Source organism: Narcine bancroftii (genome assembly GCF_036971445.1).
Source record: "Narcine bancroftii isolate sNarBan1 chromosome 12 unlocalized genomic scaffold, sNarBan1.hap1 SUPER_12_unloc_2, whole genome shotgun sequence".
Lineage (NCBI taxonomy): Eukaryota > Metazoa > Chordata > Chondrichthyes > Torpediniformes > Narcinidae > Narcine > Narcine bancroftii.
The window spans coordinates 2,847,130-2,871,788 of NW_027211808.1; the positions used below are offsets into that span (position 1 = coordinate 2,847,130).

The 24,659-nt window shown below is 39.7% G+C and overlaps 1 protein-coding gene across 4 annotated transcripts in view; it reads right to left on the reverse strand.

Moving 5' to 3' along the window:
* Window positions 1–24,659, reverse strand: part of LOC138750151 (puromycin-sensitive aminopeptidase-like) — a 273,946-nt gene that overhangs the window by 185,316 nt on the left and 63,971 nt on the right. The gene's annotated exons all lie outside the window — the stretch shown is intronic.

Genomic DNA, 24,659 nt, shown 5'->3' on the forward strand with positions numbered 1-24,659 from the left:
CGTACAATTACGACATTCTATACCGGCCCGGGAAGCTCAACGAGTCCCCAAGTGTGCTGTCTAGGGCATCTGTGCAGCCCTCAATCTCATGTCCCAGCTGCAGAGTTTGCACAATGAGCTGGGCCATCTGGGGGTCGCTAGATTGTTCCATTTCATAAGGACCCTTAATGTACCATTCTCTGGAGTAAATAAGGACAGTAAACAAGGGCTATCCCATCTGCGTAGAATGCAAACAGCAGTTCTACCTGCCAGACATGGCTACATCGATAAAAGCTACCAGACCTTCAAACACCTCATCCTCGATTTTAAAGGCCTGCTCACCTCCTACAACAGGAACGTCTACTTCCTTAATGCTATAGATGAATACTCACACTTCCCTTGCGCAATTCCATGCCGTGATGTGTAGACTGCCACAGTAATAAAGTGCCTGCAATTTTTTTTCAGCCACTGAGGGTTCCCCAGCTATATACACACCGACAGGGGTGCTGCAATCATGTGCGCAGAAGTCCAGCAGTATCTGGACAGAGGTATCGCCACAAGCCGCACTACAAGCTACAACCCCAAGGGTAATGGGCAAGTATAAAGGGAAAATGCCACTATTTGGAAAACAGTACTGTTAAAGGCAAAAGATGGCAGGATGTGTTACTGGATGCTTTACATTCAATATGCTCACTGATGTGAAGCCACAAACAAGACTCCACATGATCGTTTATTTTCATTTTCAAGGAAAGCCACAACGGGCAAAGTGCTGCGTAGATGGCAGATGATACTGGGTCTGACACTCCTTTAGAACCACTACCGGCTCCACAAAATGGACCCGCTGGAGGAACCAGTAGAGCTGAGGCATGTGCAGCCCCACTACATGGTCACCACATTCAGGGACGGATGGGTAGATTCTATACCTATCAAGTACATCATGCTGGCTGGTATCATTTATGATGAGGAAGGATCACAGACCCCATGGACCTAGACGACCAGCAAGATGGACACCAGACAACAGGTCAACGATGATCATATCACCCCAAAATGAACCGCCGACCAATACATCCCAACAGCCAGTACCTGTCCAGAAATCCCAACATCCCCCCAGCATACCCCTACTCTGCAGCCGATGAGCAGACCTGCGCCCTCAACCACCCAACATCAGGACCCCCTGTCCCCAATAACCTCCACCTCCCCTGCCCCTGTACCCTAAAGGTCCAAGATATTAAGGAAAGCCAACTAGATCCTGAACATGAACGCGCTGGGGGCCAAATTAATTAAAGGAGGGGTGATTGTGGTGATATGCCATGACAGCACTAGGTCACCAGGGGCCACCACCTGATGATCCTGTATATAAAGCCGATCGGAGCTCATGGTCCTCCTTCTGACCTGGGCTTTCACAGAGGCAAGACCTAGCTGTTTATATCACTCTATTAAAGTCTGCATTTAACCTTCACTCTGCTTTTGTGGTTGATGTCAGTCACAGGTTCATTATCCATTCAGAAATCTGATGGTAGAGGGGAAGGAGCTGTTTTTGTAATGTTGAGTATATGGACATTTTTAACTTAAAACAGTTTAAGAGATTTATTTTATTTAAGCTTGGCGATTTAAAATTTAAAAAAAATGAAGACTAATTAAATGCACCAAAGTTGATAATACTAACAGAGATATTGACCAATATCCACAATGTACACTCTATTGGAGATGATACACCTTAGAGTCCTTTCCCATTTTGGAACATGGATCCAGCAATAAAAGTAGCGTATAAAATTATGTGAATTATCAATAGGATGGACAGTCAGAATTTTTGCTGAGGGTCAAAGTGTAACACAAGAGAATGTGCATTTAAGTTGAGGGAGAGGAAGTTTAATGGAAAGATGCGGGGTAATTGAAAAAAAATTGTGGTGCCTAGAAGTGGGCTGCATGGAATAGTGGTGGAAGTAGATACAATAGCAGTGCTCAAAAGGCTTCTGGATAAATACATGAATATGTATTCATGATTCAAAGTTCCTTTATTGTCCTGTAATAGTAAAGAACATGTCCGATTTCACAAAATTGCCTTTTGCCTGCTGTAAACAGAGTTGAGTGGTAGTGAGAGAGAAAGCACAAACAGCAGCAGAGATTTAGTTTCACTTGCTCATTATATTCAGCACAGACATGTAATCTGAAGGGCCCATTCTTGTACTGTTGCTTGTTCATTTGTTCTGCGAAGTTAGCACATCTTGGCTGTCAACAACATGAAAGAACAAATGCCAACTGTTAAAGAAACAAAGTGATCTCAACTCTCAGCTATGTTTCTCTCTCCCCCCCAGATACTGCCTGATCTGCTGAGCATTTCCTATTTTTATTTCAGATTTCCAGAGGTAATACCTGTGATTTAATATTGGAGATGATTTTGGGAGATAAATTGATAAAATTAAGAGTAGGTTACGTACATACACACGCTTTAAAAAAAGATCTTATTTGAAATACTGAAAAATTCAGTGACTTTACAGAAATTTATGAGAATGAAATGCACATTTCATAAGTAGGAGCTAATTGAAATTATATAATTAAATGAATGGACTGAAATCAGATCATCTGTGTTGGACATTTCTGACCTCACTGCAAAGGGTTCACTCACTCAAAGGTCAATAAGAGGTTTGTTTACCTAAAAAAACAGATGAGAGCAGAAGACTAACTCCTATTGTTTGCTGGAGGAGGGGGGTTTTGCAAGTGAGAGAGAAAAGGACATGTGGCTGGCTGTTGGAATCGCAAGAGGTGGAAATCCTGGAATAATTATCTGAAAACCTACAAGAACCTTCCTGAGGAGTAAACATTTACCTTTCAAACACCAAAGCCTGGTGAACTTTATACATGTTAAATTCTGTGCCCTGTATAAGAATTGCCTGCAACCAGAGAACTTGGAAGAATGAGGAGAGAGACTGAACTGTCAACCAAATAAATTTTCTTAAATTTACACACACATTACATACACATACTCTTAGAATTAGAAGGGGGTTAAATTGGGTAGTTAAGTTAATACAGATAAGTTAAAGTTTGACTCTGTTTTCATGTTTAAAGATAATTAAAAGCAACTTTGGTTAAGTAACCATTTCTCATGGTGAATGTCTATTGCTGCAGGGTTTTGGGGTCCTTTGGGATCGTAACATACCTTTTGGACTTTAGACCCATTGGACTCTGGCCATTTATAACCTTGTGTCATATACTATGGAGTAGATCCACGGGTAAATCTTTACAGTATTTAAGTACAGTACATGGTTGAGTATAAAACCAGACTGTATGTTTTGGTAGCCTGGGAAAGCTGGGAAATGGAGACCAAAGCATTAAAGTTGAAACTGTTTTATAAAAAGTGTCTACATTGTACAGAGATCTACCTCAAAACAATCAATATTAGAGGATCTTCCAAATTCAACAGTAAAATCTAATTATTATACAGGCTGGGTCAAGCTAACATCAGCGTAACATTTTCTAATTCCAACTACTCAATTATGCTTATACATTAAGTAAATGTGAAAACTAAAACTCAAGAGAACCTGGTAGAATGTTGGAAGACAAAACATAGGCATTTTGGTAACCGACAAAAGGAACACATTATGGGTTTATTGCGAGAAATTGTTTGCAGTAACAGACCATGAAAAACTTGATGACCAGCTTTTTGACCATTTACAGAGTTTCAGCTTATCTTTTTTTTGTATTTTTTATTTTTCACACTGTGATATATACAAATGTTCCTCATTAAATATACACAGTGGCATTTTATCCTTTTTCCCCCTCCCCCTTCCCCCTTCCCACCCCCCTCCCCCCTTCCCACCCCCCTCCAAAACCAATAATATTCAACATATACTATACAATAAAACCATTAAACAATATCATCACACAATGAAAAATAAACAAGAAAAAATGTGTCATCTACTATTAATCACTGGATCAAGTCATTTTAAGGGGTGCAGGTCCGAGTCAAGCCCTCTCTGTTATGTTCCATGTATGGTTCCCAAATTTGTGACTTTATTTTTTAAATTATATGTTATTTTTTCCAATGGAATACATTTATTCATTTCTATGTACCATTGCTGTACTCTCAGTCTCTCATCTGATTTCCAAGTTGACATTATACATTTTTTTGCTACAGCTAAGGCTATCATCATAAATCTTTATTGCACATCATCCAGTTTGAGGCCTAATTCTTTACTTCTTATATTACTTAGAAGAAAGATTTTTTGGTATGTTGCTTTTGTGATTTTATTTAATACCTGATTTAGATCTTCCCAAAACTTTTTCACTTTCTCACATGCCCAAATTGCATGTACTGTTGTTCCCATTTCCTTCTTACAGCGAAAACATCTATCTGATAATGTTGGATCCCATTTTTTTTGAACTTTTGGGGCGTGATATGTAACCTGCGTAACCAATTATACTGTATCATGCATAATCTTGTGTTTATTATACTCTTCATAGTTCCAGAGCATAACTTTTCCTATGTTTCATTTTTTATCTTTATGTTTAAATCCTTTTAACACTTTTGTTTGGGTTTATAGCTTACTTCATCCTTTTCCTTCTCTTGCAGTTTGATATACATGTTTGTTATAAATCTTTTAATTATCATTGTGTCTGTATTCACTTATTCAAAGCTGCTTCCTTCTGGTAATCTCAGTCTGTTTCCCAATTTATCCTTTAAGTAGACTTTCAATTGATGGTATGCAAATATTGTACCATGAGTAATTCCATGTTTGTACTTAAATTGTTCAAATATTAATAAATTATTCCCCAAAAAACAATTTTCTATGCTTTTAATTTATTTTCTCTCCCATTCTCTAAAGGAAAGGTTATCTATTGTAAAAGGGATTTGCTGATTTTGCATCAATAATAATTGTGGTAGTTGGTAATTTGTTTTTTTTCCTTTCTAAGTGAATCTTCTTCCATATATTGAGTAAATGATGCTTTTATATCGTACCAGCTTTTCATCCCACTTATAAAGTATATGTTCCGGTACCTTCTCCACTATTTTATCTAGCTCTATCTTAGTCCAATCTGGTTTTTCCCTTGTTTGATAAAAATCTGATAAATATCTTAATTGTGCTGCTTTATAATAATTTTTTAAGTTTGGTAACTGCAAAACACCTTGGTTGTACCTCTCTGTTAATTTATCTAACGCTATCCTCGGTTCCCCCCTCCCTTTTCATAAAAATTTCATTACTCTCTTTAGTTTATTAAAGAATTTCTCTATTAAGGGAATTGGTAACGATTGAAATAAGTATTGTATCCTTGTGAAGACATTCGTTTTAATGCAATTTACCCTCCCTATCAACGATAGCGGTAATTCTTTCCAATATTCTAAGTCTTTCAGCAATTTCTTTATTAGTGGTTGATAATTTAATTTGTACAAGTGGCTTAAATTATTACCTAACCTAATACCTAGGTATCAGATTGCTTGTGTTTGCCATTTTAATGGTGATTCTTTTTTAAATATTGTATAATCCGCATTACTCATTGGCATCACTTCATTTATTTACGTTAATCTTGTACCCTGATATTTCTCCATACTCCTTCAATTTCTTATGTAGTCCTTTTATTGATATTTCTGGTTCTGTTAAGTATACTATGATGTAATCTGGAAATAAACTGATTTTATACTCCTTCTTTATTTTTATCCCTTTTATTTTATTTTCTACTCTTATCAGTTCTGCCAGTGGTTCTATTGCTAAAGCGAACAGTGAGGGAGATAATGGACATCCCTGCCCAGTTGACCTACTTAATTTAAATTGGTTTGATACATATCCATTTACTGTTAACTTCCCAATGGTCCATTATACAATGCTTTAATCCAATTAATATATTTTTCTGTTAGATTGAACCTCTGTAATACTTTGAATAAATAATTCCACTCTACCCAGTCAAAGGCTTTTTCTGCATCTAAAGCAACTCCCACTGTTGGCTTCTTATTTCCTTGAACTGCATGAATTAAATTAATAAATTTACAGACATATCCGCTGTTCGTCTTTTCTTAATAAATCCAGTTTGATCTTGTTTTACTATTTTTGGTACACAGTCCAGTAATATTTTTGATAATAATTTTGCTATTATCTTATAACCTGAATTAAGTAGAGATATTGGTCTATATGATGCTGGTGTTAATGCATCCTTCATCGTCTTTGGTATTTCTGTAATTATTGCTGTCTTACATGAATTTGACAAGTTTTGTGTTTCTTCTATCTGGTTCATTACTTCCAGGAGAGGAGGAATTAATAACTCTTTAAATGTTTTATAGAATTCTATTGGGAATCCATGCTCTTCAGGCATTTTATTGTTTGGCAGCTTTTTAAATATATCCTGAACTTCCTCTATTTCAAATGGTTTTATCAGTTTGTTTTGTTACTCTTCTTGCAATTTCGGCAGTTCAATTTTAGCTAAAAATTCTTCTATTTTAACATCTTTCCCCATTCTCTGTTTGGTATAATTGTTCATAAAATTCCTTAAAGTTCTCATTAATCTCTATTGGGTTATATGTAATTTCTTTGTTCTTTTTCCTTGATGCCAACACAGTTCTTTTAGCTTGTTCTGTTTTAAGTTGCCAGGCTGATACTTTGTGTGCTTTTTCTCCTAGTTCATAATACTTTTCCATTATTTTCATTATGTTCTTCTCCAACTTGTACGCTTGTAACGTTTCGTATTTTATTTTTTTCTCCGCTAATTCTCTTCTTTTTGTTATATAATCCCTTGTTGCTAGTTCCTTTTCTGTACTATCTCCATTTCCAAATGTTCTATTTCCCGATTATAGTCCTTTTTCATCTTAGTTACATAACTTATTATCTGTCCTCTAATGAAAGCTTTCATTGCATCCCATATTTATTTCAAAGTACATTTTAATTTGGCATTTAATAAACTCTCTAAATGCCTGTCTTTTAAGTAGCATGGAGTTTAATCTCCAGCTATATGTTCTTGGTGGGAGTTCTCCAGTTCTATTGCTAATAACAGAGGTGAATGATCTGATAGTAGTCTAGCTTTGTATTCAGTTTTCCTAACTCTCCCTTGAATATGGGCCAACAACAAAAACATAACAATCCTTGAGTATGTTTTATGCCCTACTCGAATAATATGAGTATTCCTTCTCTTTTGGGTGCTGCCTCCTCCATAAATCCATAAGTTTCATTTCCTGCATTGATTTAACCTAAATTTGGCCACTTTATTTTTTTTTGCTAGTCTTTTGTCTAGTTTTATCCAACATTGGATCCAAATTAAGGTTAAAATCCCCTCCTATCAATTGTAGATTGTAGATCGCGTAAAATTAGATTGCATAAACTTTTGATCCTCTTCATTAGGTGCATATATATTGAGCAAATTCCAAAATTCTGAATATATCTGACACTCTATCATTACGTACCTCCCTGCTGGATCTATTATTTCTTCCTCAAATGATTGCTACATTTTTATTAATTAATATGGCTACACCTCCAGCTTTTGAATTATATGATGCTACCACTATGTGTCCTATCCAGTCTAATTTGTTATGTTCCACTTCAGTTAGACGTGTTTCCTGCACAAATGCTATATCTATTATTTCTTTTTTTCAGTAAATTTAATAGCCTCTTCCTTTTAATTGGTTAATAAGGAACCAGCTCATAAGCTTTCAATACTGCTTGTTTAATGGTATCATAATTTTTCATAATTGTTCTGCAGTCAAGCTAGAGTATGCAATTTGTGCTTTTCCTTTCAATAAAGCATAAGAAACCACTTTACTTTTTCCATCTTGAGCTCTCAGCAAACTTTTCAAAAAGCTGAAAATAGGTATCTATATCTCTCTCAGCAAAAGGAGGCACTAGATTTACCTCTACTAACAAAAACCTCTCCCCAGGAGTTACAGCTCTCTTACCTTTCTCTATTTCCATTCTTAACTTCTATAATTGAAACTATCTGTCCCTTTCAATTTCCACGTTCTATCTTTTAGCTTCCTCTAACTCAAATTTCCTCTGTTTTTCATTTTCCTCTGCCTCATATATCCTTTTTTCTCATTCTTCTTGTGCCCTCAATTTCTCTCTTTTTTTTCTTGCACCCTCAATTTCCCCAATTCCAATTTCAATTCAAAAGATCTATTCTCTGGAAAATTTTCTGTCTTCCTCAACAAATTTTCCTTCACTTATATAATATTTCACTCTAATTCTCTGTATTTGATCTTTTCTCATCCAATATTTAACTTCAGCAATTTTCAATGCCTTAGAAATAGCCATCAGCTCCTCTTTTCTCATGTTCTGCAGCTCTACAGGTGATGGTTGTAATAAAATGTTACAGAGTCCAGGATTGTGTAAAATATATTTAAGATTAGAAAAGTTCTTTGGATCTCAGTCCAATCTCAACAAAATCTATCTTTCAATCAACTATTGGAAAATGGATCTTGTTTATAGTCTTAAACCTGAGTTAGACTCAGAATGACTAAAAACTGACAAGAATTAACTAGTTCAACAGAAAATTCGATATTACTTCAATAATTCTTGGAGCAATCAATGTTAATTTCATTTAACATTTGCCTATGAAGAAAATTAAAGATTTAAAATTTAAAATCTGAACATGGTCATGTCCTTGAGCTTACTGCATTGCCTCACAGCATCAAGGACCAGAACCACAATGCATCATGTGTCAGTTATATTTGTGAGGAAAAATCCTCTGTTCACTACAACTTAAATGTCAGCAGGCTTTTGCAACCATAAGACCAGAATGCCCTTCATACAGCCAATACCGATTTAACAGTAGCAAGAGATGTGAAGTAATCTCCATAACTTCATAATGTTATTGGTCACAAAATTCAGCTAAAACTGACTTTAATGAATTTAAATAATCTAGGAGTAGCTACACTGCTACTGAAAGAACACGCAACCAGACGGGTTGAGCTCAGTGAGCAGAAAACTGGTTTATTGATGGCTGCCGGGCTAGACTTATACATCCAGCCCGGACTTGGCTGAGAACCACGCTGGGGGGCGCCGACATCACTCGGGTGTCATATGCTCCCCCAGCGCGGGCTTCTGTGCTGAAAAGAAACCCCTGATGACACCATTTTGGCCGGCTGCCCCACCACGTGGATTACAAGTGGGGCCGGTTCGCGTGCTTAGTAACGCCACCACACAGCACCCTCCCCCCCCAGAACTGGCACCAATGTCCTTTATAGCTGGGCAGCCTCGCTTCTTGGGCTGGGCCACAATCACTGGTTTGGTGGGGTCAAGGTGCATTGGCTTCTGCCTGTCCACAATAAACGCCAATGTCCAGTGTGAACGTAGACCCAGAACGCTGGATAACCCTGTATGGCCCCTCGAAAGGTGCCGCGGGCAGGCCCCGCTGAATAAAAACGTACTCTGCAGAGTGCAACTTGCTGGAGACGTAAGATGGTCGTGTGCCGTGTTTGGGCGGCGATGTGAGTGTTAAGGAGTCCAAGTGGGCCCGGAGGAGAGGATGTAGCTCCTGCGGCGACTGCTGGAGGTTGTGAGGCGCATTGATGAACTCACTGGGCAATGCCAGTGATGCACCATAGACCAGCTCAGCTAATGATGCCTGCAGATTCTCCTTTGGCCTGGAGTGGATGCCCAGGAGCACCCATAGCAGTTCATCCACCCAGTCGGGACCGGTGAGATGGAGATAGGCTGTGGTGTGGTGTAGCTCTATCCCCAACCTGTTGGCAAGCTGTGCCCAAAGCGCAGAGGTGAAATGGTGGCCCCGACTGCTGGTGAGGTGATTAAGAATGCCGAACCGTGCAACAGCGTTCAGGAGCAGGAGTCTGTAGAGGCGTCCGGCGTCGGGATTGCCTCGGGACAACGAGTGGTGCGGTCTACCACCGTGAACAGGTAATGGTTGACCCGGGAAACTAGTAAGGGCCCGACTATGTCCACGGGAATGTGGCTGAACCATGCCCGACATGCTCAAACTCTTGCATGGGCGCCCTGATGTGCTGTACATCTTGGACATCTGGCAAAGGATGCATGTTCTGGCCCAGCCTGCGATCTTCTTCCGCAGTACATGCCAGACAAACCGCTCTGCTACCAAATGGAACGTGGACCTGATGGACGGGTGCGAAAGGCCATAGATGTGATGGAAGCGTGCGCCACTGCTGGGGAACCACTGGACACAGGGTGCCCATAGAGACATCACACAGGACGGTGCCTTCGCTGCTAGGAGTTGGGAGGTCTCAGAACCGCAGGCCCGTGATGGCAGTCCTAAAGGCTCGCATCTCATCGTTGGACTTCTGGTCCCGGGCAACCTGTTTGAAGTCGAGGCCGGGTGTCAGCGAGCAAATGGCCGGTCGCGAGAGTGCATCGGCAACCACATTGTGGTTCCCCACTTTGTGCCAAATGTCGGTGGTAAACTCCAACACAAAGGAGAGGTGAGATGCTGGTGGGCCGACCAGGGATCCTATGCCACTGTGAGCACCTGAGTGAGGGGTTTATGGTCAATGAAGATGGCAAAAGTTCTCCCCTCCAAGAAATAGCGGAAATCCCGCACCGCCAGGTATACGCCCAGTAACTCACAGTCAAAGGTGCTATACTTGCGCTCTGGTGGGTGGAGAAGCTGGATGAAGAATGCCAGCGGCTTCCAATGTCTATTCACCTGCTGCTCCAGGACGGTGCCGATGGCTGTGGCAGAGGCATTGACAGAGAGTGCCATATGTAGGTCGGTGAGTGGGTGGGCGAGCATGGTAGCTTTCGCGAGGGCGTGCTTGGTGGCCTCGAATGTACTGAAGGCATCTGGGGTCCAGGTGAGGATTTTGTGCTTGGGTGTGATGAGGGCAAATAGCAGCTGCATGAAGTGTGAGGATCTTGGGATTAATCAGTTATAGAGGATGACCATACCCGCAAACCTGCAGCCCTTTGAGGTTGTCCAGGAGTGGGAACTCCTTGATAGCGGCGACCTTCGTAGCAGCGGGCATGCTCCTTGGGCCGTGACAGTATGGCCCAGGAATTGCATTGACTCTTTCCCAAACTGGCACTTGGCTGGGTTGGGAGGCCGAAGTCGGGCAGCCGGGAGAAGAGGGCGCACAGGTGGGCCTTGTGTTGCACCCGATCCCTGCTAGCAACGAGGATGTCGTCCATGTAAATGAAGACGAAATGCAGGTCCCTGCCCACTGAGTCCTTGAGGCACTGGAAGGTCTAAGCGCTGTTCTTTAGCCCGAACGGCATGCCAACTGCAGTTATTAACAATGGCCGGTCTGCTCGTTTCCCTGGAATGAGCAGGCCTGACGACACTTCCGAGCCTTGGCTCCCGGGTGCTGGTTGTAGAAGCAGAGGCCCGAAGTGGATACCTCCTGAAGGGACTGAGTGTTCTACCGCAGCACTAGGGGCAAGTTTGGCATAGTCATGCACATGTCTCATGACCTGCTGGATGGCCAAGCTCTCCAGGAATCACTCGAGCCATAGCACTTGGGCCTTCTGAGCAACCTTCCTCAGGTCAGTAAAGCTCTTTTGGGCCAGTAATGGCCGGATGTCTTCGGGCAGATGATTGAGGAAAATTCATTCAAAGAAAAGGCAGTTGGTGTGATCACCCATGAGCACGAGCAACTTATCCATCAGCTCCACCAGGGACCTGTCCCCCAAGGAGTTGAAGTGCAGCATCCAAGCGGCACGCTGACGATTGAATAGTCCGAGGGATCAGGTGAGCACTTGCTTGATGGTCCCATATTTGTCTTCAGCGGGTGGGTGCTGAACGAGGTGCAGCACACATTTGGCAGTGGGCTCACTGCGCCATGGGTTGTTCCACCACATCCCCACCAATTCACGCCAAGGCACACTGGTTCTTGCCTGACAACTCCATGTAGCAAGTTTTTGCACCTGCTGGAGCTGGGGATCATTCAATGCTCCGACAGCACGGGGGCCTCACTGCTCCACCTGGTCCCAAAAACCTCCGGCGTCTGGCACCCCTGTGGAGACTATCGACGGCTTAATGAGGCGACAATTCCAGACTGTTACCCCATCCCTCACATCCAGGACTTTACGGTCAACCTACATGCTGAAAGGCGACCACATGGTAGAATTTGGTCATGTCGGGATGAAATCTGGCAGAGTTGAAACTGGGCCTCCGCGAGGCCGAACCACGTCTCTGGCTCCTGAACCCAAAAGTCAGGCAGCTTGATGGCTATAGCACTGATCCCAGGTTCACTCATGTTGGGTTCAAATATGTTTTAACCAGTTGGGGTCACCAATTGTAGCAGCAGCTACACTGCTACTGAAAGGACACACAACCAGACGGGTTGAGCTCAGTGAGCAGCAAACTGGCTGCCGAGCTGGGGGGGCGCCAATATCATTCGGGCATCATGTGGTCCCTAGTGCGGGCTTCTGAACATGATGCTGAGAAGAAGGGGGAACTCCCAATGGTGTCATTTTGGCAGGCTGCCCTGTTGCGTGGATTACAAGCAAGGCCGGTTCGTCTGCCAAGTGGCATGCCGCCACAATACGATAATAGAAGAAAAGACAACCAATACAGTGTTACGAAGTGCAGTGGGCCCCAAAAATCAGCAGCAATAGATATGCACAACAATGCAGGATTACTTAAAAAAAGTAGTTTTTAATTATAATTGAACAAGAACTATTAGACATTATGGCTACACCTGTTTTGAAAGAGATACTGAAACACGTAAAAGCAGCTAAGTACTAATCCATAATTTTAGACTGCACACCTGATATGAGTCACCAAGAGCAAATGTCTCTAACAATCAGGTATGTGTCTGATCGTAACTTCAGGTGTTTATGAATATTTCATAAAGTTTATGCAGGTTGAAAGTAGCACAGAAGATTTATATAAAACATTATTAAACACATTGAAGGAATTAAATTTAGAGGTGAAAGACATTAGAGGCCAAGGCTATGACAACGGTGGCAACATGAAAGATCACACATCTGGAGTATAAGCATGACTGTTGAAGGATAACTCAAGAACTTCCTTTGTACCCTGTGCATGTCACAATTATAACCTTTTACTCAGAGATGCAGCCAAGTGTTGTCCAGATTCTATAACATTTTTTGGGATCTTGCAAAGGATCTACATATTGTTCTCAGCATCAACTAAAAGTGGGCAGTTTTTAACTGGGTTATCAGTGAAACCCTTGAGCAACACAAGGTGGGAGTGTTGGATTGACAGTGTTAAAGCTATTTGTTATCAGGTTGGAGAAGTATATGATGCACTTGTAGAAATATCAGAGATAACAGATGTGCCCAAGATAAAAGCAGAAGCTGAATCTTTAGCAAACCAGCTAAAATTTTTAGTTTCTTTGATAGTTTGGCATAAAGTACTTTTTAAAGTTAACTATGTAAGGAACTACAAGGTGAAACAAAGAAACTTGATGAAGGCATTGAGTCATTTGAAAAACTATTATCATAGCTAAGAATTTATAGAGATGGCAGTTTTAATGATATCCCAATAGGTACAAATGAATTGGCTGAAGCTGTTGAATTACCATTGGAGTTTAGACAATTTCAAGAAAAAAAACTATGTAGAAGGAAGAGGCAAAAGATCACGTTTTAGATGACCCAAAAGAAGTATACAGAGTTCAGTGCTTCAGCTTAGTGCTAGACAAAGCTATTCAATCTTTAGAGTCTAGATTTAAGCAGCTTAAAAGCCATGTAAAATTATTTGGATTTTTAAATAACTTTTAGAGCTTACAAAAGGTAGAAAGAAGGAAACACACAGACCTTGAAGCAGCTTTAAATGACCCCATACTAAAACAGAACACTGATGGAGGGGTAGTTTCTGAAACAACTAAAGACTTGGATGGTTATCTGTTGACCAAAGAACTTGAAGCTCTGAAAACTTTTCTTCCCTTCAGTGTCGTTTAGCCTCAATCTCTGTTTGAATACCTGGTAGTAAACAATCGATTCACAGCATTTCCTAATGTTTTTATTGCTTTGAGGATTTACTTAACAATGCCCGTAATAGTCGCATTGAGCAAAAGAAGTTTTTCAAAACTAAAACTAATTAAAACATACTTACGGTCAACAATTTCACAAGAGAGACTAAACAATTTGGCGATGCTATCTAAAGAAAATGATATTACTAAAACATTTGACTTTGAAATTATTTTGAAAGATTTTGCAAATAAAAAGGCCAGAAAAGTCTGTTTCTAAAAGACTTGTGCATAAACAGTATGTCTGTAATTGTCTTAACTTGTATTAAAAAATTTAAAGTTTCATATTGTCTTTCAATATTTAGTATATCAAGCATTTAATGCTTTTTGGCTAAGACTGGCATGTTACACAAAATATAAAACATCAATTTCGACTTTTGTAGAGTAGAGGCCCCGCTATCAATTTTCTAATTGGGCCCCGCAATTCCTAGCACCAGCACTGGACTGAAGACATGTCACAACTACCGTCCCTGCATTATCTCTTCTTTCTTCTTTGGCTTGGCTTCGCGGACGAAGATTTATGGAGGGGGTAAAAAGTCCACGTCAGCTGCAGGCTCGTTTGTGGCTGACAAGTCCGATGCGGGACAGGCAGACACGATTGCAGCGGTTGCAAGGGAAAATTGGTTGGTTGGGGTTGGGTGTTGGGTTTTTCCTCCTTTGCCTTTTGTCAGTGAGGTGGGCTCTGCGGTCTTCTTCAAAGGAGGTTGCTGCCCGCCAAACTGTGAGGCGCCAAGATGCACGGTTTGAGGCGTTATCAGCCCACTGGCGGTGGTCAATGTGGCAGGCACCAAGAGATTTCTTTAGGCAGTCCTTGTACCTTTTCTTTGGTGCACCTCTGTCACGGTGGCCAGTGGAGAGCTCGCCATATAACACGATCTTGGGAAGGCGATGGTCCTCCATTCTGGAGACGTGACCCACCCTGCGCAGCTGGATCTTCAGCAGCGTGGACTCGATGCTGTCGACCTCTGCCATCTCGAGTACTTCGACGTTAGGAGTGTAAGCGCTCCAATGGATGTTGAGGATGGAGCGGAGACAACGCTGGTGGAAGCGTTCTAGGAGCCGTAGCTGATGCCGGTAGAGGACCCATGATTCGGAGCCGAACAGGAGTGTGGGTATGACAACGGCTCTGTATACGCTTATCTTTGTGAGGTTTTTCAGTTGGTTGTTTTTCCAGACTCTTTTGTGTAGTCTTCCAAAGGCGCTATTTGCCTTGGCGAGTCTGTTGTCTATCTCATTGTCGATCCTTGCATCTGATGAAATGGTGCAGCCGAGATAGGTAAACTGGTTGACCGTTTTGAGTTTTGTGTGCCCGATGGAGATGTGGGGGGGCTGGTAGTCATGGTGGGGAGCTGGCTGATGGAGGACCTCAGTTTTCTTCAGGCTGACTTCCAGGCCAAACATTTTGGCAGTTTCCGCAAAGCAGGACGTCAAGCGCTGAAGAGCTGGCTCTGAATGGGCAACTAAAGCGGCATCATCTGCAAAGAGTAGTTCACGGACAAGTTTCTCTTGTGTCTTGGTGTGAGCTTGCAGGCGCCTCAGATTGAAGAGACTGCCATCCGTGCGGTACCGGATGTAAACAGCGTCTTCATTGTTGGGGTCTTTCATGGCTTGGTTCAGCATCATGCTGAAGAAGATTGAAAAGAGGGTTGGTGCGAGAACACAGCCTTGCTTCACGCCATTGTTAATGGAGAAGGGTTCAGAGAGCTCATTGCTGTATCTGACCCGACCTTGTTGGTTTTCGTGCAGTTGGATAATCATGTTGAGGAACTTTGGGGGACATCCGATGCGCTCTAGTATTTGCCAAAGCCCTTTCCTGCTCACGGTGTCGAAGGCTTTGGTGAGGTCAACAAAGGTGATGTAGAGTCCTTTGTTTTGTTCTCTGCACTTTTCTTGGAGCTGTCTGAGGGCAAAGACCATGTCAGTGGTTCCTCTGTTTGCGCGAAAGCCGCACTGTGATTCTGGGAGAAAATTCTCGGCGATACTAGGTATTATTCTATTTAGTAGAATCCTAGCGAAGATTTTGCCTGCAATGGAGAGCAACGTGATTCCCCTGTAGTTTGAGCAGTCTGATTTCTCGCCTTTGTTTTTGTACAGGGTGATGATGGTGGCATCACGAAGATCCTGAGGCAGTTTACCTTGGTCCCAACAAAGCTTGAAAAACTCATGCAGTTTGGCATGCAGAGTTTTGCCGCCAGCCTTCCAGACTTCTGGGGGGATTCCATCCATACCTGCTGCTTTGCCACTTTTCAGTTGTTCGATTGCCTTATATGTCTCATCCAGGGTGGGAACCTCATCCAGCTCTAGCCTTAGGGGCTGTTGAGGGAGCTGGAGCAGGGCGGAATCTTGGACTGAGCGGTTGGCACTGAAAAGAGATTGGAAGTGTTCTGACCATTGGTTGAGGATGGAGATCTTGTCGCTGAGGAGGACTTTGCCGTCTGAGCTGCGCAGCGGGCTTTGGACTTGGGGTGAGGGGCCGTACACAGCCTTTAGAGCCTCGTAGAAACCCCTGAAGTCGCCAATGTCCGCGCTGAGCTGTGTTCGTTTGGCGAGGCTAGTCCACCACTCATTATCAATTGTCTTCTAAAAGACCACCCTAACTGTTTTTGTAGCACCACAACACTTGTAGCTGCAATAAGTTAAATATATTTTAAACAATTTAATTGCACTGATTTGCAAGTTCAGTATAAATTCTAGCAGTTTATGTTACACGTTTTTTAACTACAACAATTGTAAATGTTACCTCTCTGATATTGATCATAAATATACATGCTCATAACATTCCAAATATTAATTTTCATGCAAAAATGTACTTTTATTGAATGGTAAATCCTTCTAATTATGCTCCATTTTCCACCAACTCCCAAAACCCTCAAATGATCTCTCCAGCAGTAAATTCATCATAGACCATAATGAAAACTCAGAATTAAACCTTTATGTAATTTCTAATACAGAAATAACCTCACCACAAAATGATGAAGGTAGTTCTATTAGAGACAAATGTATGCGATGCTGCTAACAAAGACATATTTAAGGTTTTTCAGTTGGAAAATCAAATCTAGCAAGACAAAATTAATTGTTTTCTGCAATCAAATCTTATTGATTCCTGTCTGCATTATAAAATACTAACTAAAATGACAGCTGCTATACAATACACCATTGTTCTTTTCCAACTCCTTACAAAGTGTGAATCCACACAATTAGATCTTAGGACACTTTAACTTGGAGAAGCAAGGATTTCAGTGCCAGCGAGAGACAATACACATTATTGAACCCATCTTAGTGGATAATCAATAAAAGGCACAAATATCAATGACCCTAGTGCAGCACTGAAAAGAGGAAATCGGACTCCAGTTAATACAAAAAGCAAATCCCTTTGACAATCCCTTTTGTACTCTAATATGATCAATTTGTCAGAAAGCATAAAGATAATAAGAGAAAAGTAATAAAATAAATACAATATATAAAACCGTATAAAAATAAGAGTTGTTGGGACAATTTTGTCCCTTGAAATCCAAATTAAAGTGTTCTGTTAAATTTAGAAACTTTGTCCAGCTCATTTTCCTCATATCATGGAAATTAATATCACTAGAATCAAAGTCTCCCCTTCTGTGGGAAAATTAAAATGTGATAATCAATTAGAGCATGGTTAGGGCACTCAAGCCTTTTTCACCATTTGGCTAGATCATAACTGATTAACGGGTTTGAAGAGTTTCTTTGCAACAGAGAAAGGAAAATAAATTGCTGCCTTTGAAAAGGGTTCACATTTGAAGGAAAGTAATCCTGCCATTGCCAGTTACATCTTTTGCCTTAAACATTTAAGCAGATGAGGGTTCACTGTAAATGATTATTACAGGCAACTGCAGGTGCCTAACCTTTTATCCAGAATTCTAAACACCTGGCAACCTCCAAAAACTAGCACTTTTTCAGTAAATAAAATGCCCAACTGCCTTGCTCCAGCTTCCTCCTCCTCCAACTCCTGACGCCCACTCCTCCTACAACTTCTGATGCCCCCTCCTCCTTCTGACACTCCCATCCTCATCCAAATTCCAAAGTCCCCCTCCTCATCCAATTCCCAATGCCTCCCCTCCTCATCCGATGCCACCTCATCTAAATTTCAATGCGGCAGCAAGGGTGCAGTGCTGCCAACCCTGGATTTCACTCGCGTTGGCTCAATGAAGGAGCAATGGCCTTCTTTGTTTCTCATAATTCTGCACGGTTAGAATCACTCCGCCAGTGCCAACTATGTGGGGGATTATGGGGAAGGAAGCCAGCCATTGCTCCTGCATTGAACCAGTTCCTGCCTGCTTTTCTCCCACCAAGAGCTTGGGGTTGATAGTCACCTTTCCACTGGAGTCTGAACCAGTTTTATTTTAAAGTTTTACTTTAAAATAAAAAAAATGCTAGTGATATTAGGGTCTTTATTTATCTAAATTCATTTAACACCCCGTGCCCCCTGTTTTGTGCGATTTACTTAAAAGGACTGCCATTTTAAAAATCTTCTGAAATCTGTAAGATTCCAAATAAAAATGGCAGGTGCCCATTTCCAACAATCCTGGATAAAGGGTTAGGCACCTGTAATACATAGGTTTGTAATTAGATTAACGCATCCTCAAGATATAGTAATTACTTGTGAACTTTAGCAGAAAGATTTGTTTAACAGGATGAAAGAAATAGTGAATGAAGACAGCAAATATGTTGGGCCGACAGAATTTCAAAAAACTGAATCTTACTGAAATGCAAAAGACTGGAGTAAGACTGAAAGGATGTTTCCCTTGTGGAGCAATCTGAAAAAAGGGAAAATTTCAGAATAAGGGATTTCCCTTTTAAGACAGATAAGAAGAACTTTATCCTTTCAGGTGTTCATGTTTTTGGAAATCTCCACTTCAGAAAATCATTAATCTTCACCTATAATATATTCAATATCTATTTGAAATGCAAGTCAAGGGGTATAGTAAGAGAACAGTAAAATAGTTTAAGCCTAAAACTACATCAGTCATGATTTGCATGGAGATTGCTAATTCTGGGGGGAGTCACGTGATGGAGTAGTGGCCGGACGGTGAACTCCAGCCCTCTCCAGAAAAGTCGGGAAAAACAAGAGAAAATACAAAGGCACAGAAATACAAGTTAAAGAAAAGTGAGTATAAAGGTGGAAAGAAGATGGAGACAAAAGGAGAAAAATCAAAATCAACGGAAAGAAGAGAGGAAGAGAAGACAACGGAGGAAAAAGGTGAAGGCCTTACCTGTCCGAAGAGGCCCGCTGTGGAGAGAGGACCCCACTACCTCAGGTCGGTAGAAAAAGAACTACAACAATGGCTCACAGAGCCGAGTAAAAGTGCGCAACCGCGCATGAAAAAAAACACACCGACGGGAGGGGGGACCAGCTGGGGAGTCGATCTCCACAGCCGGCAATGACAGCTGCAGAACACCTGCAGCAAGAAGAGACCACAGAAAACAATGGAAACAAGAAAGAAGAGGAGGAAAGGGCATCAAAGAAACAACAGATGGCCAACCCAGAGGAAGAAGAAGAGGAAGAATACAGTGAAATAGATAAAGGGAAAGGCAAGGTAAAGGATATACTTGCTCTTGTTAGAGGATACATGGAGTCATTTAAAGAATGGCAAACACAGGAATTCAATGATTTAAGAAAAAGAATAAACAACACAGAAAAGAAAATAAATAAAATGGATATGACCTTAACAGAAATGGGGAAAAAAATGGACAAGATGGAAGAACGGGCAATAGCAGCAGAAATGGAGGTAGAAGACTTAAAAAAGAAATTGGAGGAATCTAATAAAAAAACTAAAGAGACACAAGAATTACTAGCCCAAAAAATAGATATAATGGAAAATTATAACAGAAGAAATAACATAAAGATAGTGGGCCTTAAGGAAGATGAAGAAGGCAAGAATATGAGGGAGTTTATAAAAGAATGGATCCCTAAGGCCCTAGGATGTCCAGAACTACAGCAAAAAATGGAAATAGAAAGGGCACATAGAGCATTGGCCCCTAAACCACAACCACAACAAAAACCAAGATCTATTGTAGTAAAATTCCTAAGATATACTACTAGAGAAAAGGTACTGGAGAAGACAATGGAAAAAGTAAGAGAGGGCAACAAACCACTGGAGTATAAAGGGCAAAAAATCTTCATTTATCCAGATATAAGTTTTGAACTCCTAAAGAAGAGAAAAGAGTTCAATACAGCAAAAGCGATTTTATGGAAGAAAGGATATAAATTTACACTGAAGCATCCTGCGGTATTGAAAATATTTATTCCAGGACAACAAAACAGACTGTTCTCAGATCCAGAAGAAGCACGAAAATTTGCAGAACAATTACAAAAATAGACTGAGGGATGAAGACGGGTAATGAGAGCAAAAATGATCACGATTGATATGAATGTGGGTAAAGACAAAAATAGACTGAGGGATGAAGACGGGTAATGAGGGTAAAAATGACCACGATTGATATGTATGCGGGTAAAGGGGTATAAGAGTGAATAGAGACAATGGGCATACGTGAAAGTATCTGTAATTAGAGGAAAACATAGATAGTATAGACAAGAATTAATAAGGGAAGGTAATGGAATAGAGAGAATAAGGAGGGAATTAAAAGAGTGACCTTTGTGACATATAAAAAGTGAAATCTTTTCTGGCGGGGGCTGGGTGGGGGAAAAGAGCGGTCACTGCAAAATCAGTTGACGCTTGCGAGTGGATTCGCAAATCCAAATGGAGAGGGGAGATGTGGTTGTCCGACAAGGGATAAAGGACAACTCAGGAGGGGAAGGGGAGGTTGGGGATAAAGAAGATAGAAATAGGAGAATAAGGAAAATGTTAGATGTTGTAGGAATGTTGTCTGGTAAAGAGTTGAAAATAAGAAAACAGAAATGGAAAAGGAGGAAAGGTAATGATGGAAAAACGGAAAGAGAAGATAAACAAAATATAAAATGGCTACGCTGAACTATATGACTCTAAATATTAATGGAATACATAACCAAATTAAAAGGAAGAAACTACTAAATTTACTGAAAAAGGAAAAAATAGATATAGCATTTGTCCAAGAAACACACTTAACTGAATTGGAGCACAAGAAATTAAAGAGAGATTTGGTAGGACATGTAACAACAGCATCGTATAATTCAAAAGCAAGAGGAGTGGCTATATTAATTAGCAAAAATGTGCCATTTAAAATAGAAGAGGAAATAATAGATCCAGCAGGGAGATATGTTATGATAAAATGTCAGATATATTCGGAGCTTTGGAATCTACTTAATATATATTCACCTAACGAAGAAGATCAAAAGTTTATGCAAGATATCTTTTTGAAGGTAGCTAATACGCAAGGGAACATACTAATAGGAGGGGATTTCAATCTGAATTTGGATCCAAATATGGATAAAACGGGGAAAAAAATTAACAGGAAGAACAAAGTAACCAAATTTATAATTAAATCAATGCAAGAAATGAAACTTGTGGACATATGGAGGAAACAAAACCCAAAAGAAAAGGAATACTCATACTACTCGACTAGACATAAAACATACTCAAGGATAGACCTATTCCTGTTATCAGCCCACATTCAAGGGAGAGTTAGGAAAACAGAATATAAAGCTAGACTATTATCGGACCACTCACCCCTGTTATTGGCAATAGAGCTAGAGGACATCCCTCCAAGAATGTATAGATGGAGATTAAACCCCATGCTACTTAAAAGACAGGATTTTAGAGAATTTATTGAAAAACAACTAAAAATGTACTTTGAAGTAAATACGGAATCAGTGGAAGATAAGTTTATACTATGGGACGCAATGAAAGCATTCATTAGAGGACAAATAATAAGTTATGCAACCAAGATGAAGAAGGACTATAATCAGGAAACAGAGCAGTTGGAAAGGGAAATAATAAACATAGAAAAAAAATTAGCAAAAAAGGAAGATACAACCAAAAGAAGAGAATTGGCGGATAAAAAAATAAAATATGAAACATTACAAACATATAAGGTGGAGAAGAACATAATGAAGACAAAACAGAAATATTATGAACTAGGTGAAAAAACACACAAAATCTTAGCATGGCAGCTTAAGACAGAGCAAACTAAGAAAATGGTATTGGCAACAAGGAAAAAAGACAAACAAATTACATATAATCCAAAAGAAATTAAGGAAAACTTCAGAGAATTCTATGAACAATTATACCGAACTGAAAACGAAGGGAAAGAAGGGAAAATAGATGAATTTTTGACTAAAATTGAACTACCAAAACTACAAATAGAGGAACAAAATAAATTAACAGAACCATTTGGAACAGTAGAAATACAAGAGATAATAAAAAATTTACCAAATAATAAAACACCAGGAGAGGATGGACTCCCAATAGAATTCTACAAAACATTTAAAGATCTAATAATACCGCCCCTCCTGGATGTAATCAACCAGATTGATGAGACACAAAACTTACCAGATTCATGTAAAACAGCAATAATTACAGTGATACTAAAACAAGGGAAAGATCCACTCTCACCAGCGTCATATAGACCAATATCTCTGCTAAACACAGATTATAAGATAATAGCTAAACTATTAGCAAACAGATTAGCAGAACAGGTACCGAAAATGGTAAATTTAGACCAAACTGGATTTATCAAAAAAAGACGCACAACAGACAATATTTGTAAATTTATTAACTTAATTCATGCAGTAGAAGGAAATAGAGCACCGGCAGTAGCAGTTGCTTTAGACGCAGAGAAGGCCTTCGACAGAGTAGAATGGAATTACTTGTTCAAAGTATTGCAAAAATTCAGTTTACCGGAGAAGTATATTAATTGGATTAAAGCATTATATGAGGGACCGTTAGCGAAAGTGACAGTAAATGGACATGTATCAAAGCAATTTAACTTAAGCAGGTCAACGCGGCAGGGATGCCCACTATCACCATTATTGTTTGCGCTAGCTATAGAACCACTAGCAGAATCGATAAGAATAGATAATAATATAAAAGGAATAAAAATAAAAGACAGGGAGTATAAAATCAGTCTATTTGCGGATGATGTGATAGTGTACTTAACAGAACCAGAACTATCAATAAAAGAACTATATAAGAAATTGAAGGAATATGGAGAAGTGTCGAGATACAAGATAAACGTAAATAAAAGTGAAGCAATGCCTATGAATAACGCGGATTTCTCAAAATTTAAGGAGGAATCCCCATTCAGATGGCAAATGCAGGCAATAAGATACCTAGGTGTGCAAATAAACAAAAATCTAGGCCAATTATATAAACTCAATTACAATCCACTAATGAAAAAATTACAGGACGATTTAGAGCATTGGAAAGAGCTACCACTAACACTGATAGGAAGGATAAACTGTATTAAAATGAACATTTTTCCAAGGATACTATACTTATTTCAGGCATTGCCAATACAACTGACAGAAAAATTCTTTAAAGAGTTAAAGAAAATAATAAGGAGATTTTTATGGAGAGGGGGGAAACCGAGGATAGCACTAGATAAATTAACAGAATGGTATAAACAAGGAGGCCTACAATTGCCAAACTTCAAAAATTATTATAGAGCCGCACAATTAAGGTACCTATCAGATTTTTATCAAACAAGGGAAAAACCAGACTGGACGAGACTAGAATTAGATAAAATAGGGGAAAAGATACCTGAACACATATTATATAAATGGGACGAAAAATTGGTACAACATAGAACTTCTCCAGTATTACACCATCTCCTCAATTTATGGAAGAAGATTCATGTAGAAAGAAATAAAATAAATTATCAAATACCAAAACTAATATTGACGCAAAATAAGCTACTCCCTTTTACAATAGACAACCTTTCCTTTAGAAAATGGGAAAAAAAAGGGATTAAAAGAATAGAAATTGTTTTTCAGGAAGTATATTCTTATCCTTTGAACAAATGAGAGATAAGTACAATATAACTGGAGATACAGCACTGGCATATTACCAACTGAGATCCTACTTGAAAGATAAATTAGGAAGCAATTTGAGTTTACCAGAGGGAAGTAACCTTGAATATGTGATTACAGATACAATGTTAATCAAAAGATTTATAACAAATATGTATATCAAACTGCAAGAAAAGGAGAATGAGGAAACAAATGGTAAAACTAAACAAAAATGGGAACAAGATTTAAATATAAAGATAAAAAAGGAAACATGGGAGAAATTATGTTCTGGAACGATGAGAAATACAATAAATACGAGGCTGCGTATGATACAATATAATTGGTTATACAGACTATACATTACACCGCAAAAGTTAAATAAATGGGACCCAACAGTATCTGATAGATGTTTTCGATGTAAAAAAGAAAGGGGAACAACAATTCATGCAATCTGGACATGTGAGAGAGTAGAAAAATTTTGGGATGATCTCAATCAGATATTAAATAAAATAACAGAAAACAATATACCAAAGAATCCAGAGATCTTTCTCCTAAGTAACATAAAAAATAAAGAATTTGGAATTGACTTGGAAGATGCACAAAAAAGATTTGTCAAGATAGCCCTAGCCGTAGCAAAAAAATGTATTATGTCAACCTGGAAATAGGAAGATAATTTGAAAATACAACAATGGTATATAGAAATGAATAAATGTATTCCATTAGAAAAAATAACATATAGTTTAAGAAATAATATTGAAATATTCGAACAAGTATGGGAGCCTTACATTAAATACAATAGCGAAAACCTACCGGGAACAAACATTAGCTAAGTTGATGGAAGGAGAAGAAAAGAAAAGAATGGACTCAGTAGAATTTCTGGTGTATTTTTGA